This window comes from Phaenicophaeus curvirostris, chromosome 18 (genome assembly GCF_032191515.1).
Source record: "Phaenicophaeus curvirostris isolate KB17595 chromosome 18, BPBGC_Pcur_1.0, whole genome shotgun sequence".
Taxonomy (NCBI): domain Eukaryota; kingdom Metazoa; phylum Chordata; class Aves; order Cuculiformes; family Cuculidae; genus Phaenicophaeus; species Phaenicophaeus curvirostris.
Window position 1 is genome coordinate 296,141 of NC_091409.1, and position 1,944 is coordinate 298,084.

Below are 1,944 nucleotides of genomic sequence, written 5' to 3' on the forward strand. Positions count from 1 at the left end.
AGAACAGAATCTAGAATATCTGTCTAGGTTGCCCTGCCAGTTCACAGTTCTCATAACAGGATGGCCCTCTGCAGTCCTTGGCCAGACCAAATCAGTGCAAATGCTACTTTAAATGCTTTTCTAACCCTTCAAGAGCCCTTAGAATATTGAGAAGATTATTATTATTTAGTTACTTTCCTGTAGTACCTCTTTGAGAAGTTGTATTCTGTCTTCTGTTTGAACAGCTCAGATACTGACATCTGTGGAACAAATATTTACTTGAGCGGAAGAAAGGGGGAATGTTCTAAAACTAATTTAAATACTGTGAAGATCTTGATGTGCTTTTCAACTTAATACATTTTCAGAGTTCTTCTTTTCCCTTGGATTTCCAGTCATACAGAATCCTTTTGATACTTGTGGGTATTGAATCTCCCCCCTTAAAGTGATTTTATGCTGTTCATTTCTCCTGCATAGGTCAGCTTCTCAGTCTTGTTTGTGATTCGGGTGAACTGTTTCTCTTGTGCAGGTGCATGCACTGTTTTATCAAGTTGTATAAATTTGAGGAAAAACCCCTGCACGTGAAACTGAAGAGTGAATGTAATTTACGCTACCATTTTGTTTCATAAATTGTCTGGTGGAGGCATCAGAAGATAGCTGTTGCAAGGTACTAGACTGTCCCAGGGAAGATAAGTAGCAGCTGTAGCGGAGCGTAGTGTAGGTCAGGCTCAGCATTTTTGCAGAAATGAATGGCTGAAGGACTAGATATTCCAGTATGTCCAAATGTTTCTGATACCACATCTTAAGGTTTCTTAATTTTTTTCAATTTTTTTTGTGCTTTTATTATGATTCCCATAATTCGCAGAGGTTGGTTTAGCATAAAACGGTGTTATTGAAGTCTCTAATCAGGAGACAATTTACTCTTGATGCTTACTCTTACGTGACCACATTGTCAATCAACCTTCTAATTGATAATTCCAGTTCATATATGTAAAGCTACAATCAGCATTGTCAAAGGGGTGGTTAAAACAGCAGATGAATGCGCATGTAACTAGTTGATATGAAAAGCTTCAGTTTAATTTCCGAAGAAATGAGTTAACTCGAATAAAACTCCTTTACCTCACTGCAAGTGATTACCTGGTATGCAGTCTGTGTAGAAGTATCAATTTTGAAACTCTTGATTTTGGATAGGACTATGGTGTGTGCTTACATGTTAATGTCTCATATATTTCCTAAGAGCAATTTAATTTTCTAATTACCTGGAACAGCCTCTGCTTTATGTAGTACTTAAAGCAGTTTTCAGTAAATCAATTCAATCACACAGCTGTTGTTTTAAACTTTTCTTAAGTTACTGTAATTCTCTATAGAGACCTCGAATCACACTAATTAGTACACTTAATCAAACCTTGTATAAAATGCATAATAATATGGATTAATCATTCCTAGAGTTTCATAGAAAAACAGAGTATAACAGAAGCCTAAGTGTTCATAGCTCTGAAAGCAGTTCGCTGGTTTTTTATATAGTAGTTCTGTACCAGGCAGTGTGCACAGGCTGACTTAGTGTGGCTTCACACTTAAAATTATGACTGGCAAGTATAAATTATGAAATAGCTAATTTGGAGCTGCAGCTTTTATATTGAGATTTTGAAGTTACTAAGATCAAACATCTACAACAGCTTCATTATTTCTTCCAAAGTAAAAAAAAAAAAATTACATTTAAAATAAGTACATTCAGTGACAGGAGTTCTAGCTTTCCGAGTGGCATTTGTGATGTTAGCATTCAGACTTCTGAGCTGTTCAGGATATAGCAGAGATAATAGGTACAGTTACAAGTGAGTTTTAAATTCAATTAACATTAAAAGATCTCACTATTGAGGGTTTACTTTTTGGTAAGATTATTACTATTAGATGAAAAAATTTGAAAGCAAGCACTTTTTTTTTTTAAAGTGCAACCTTTTTGTTTTTCAG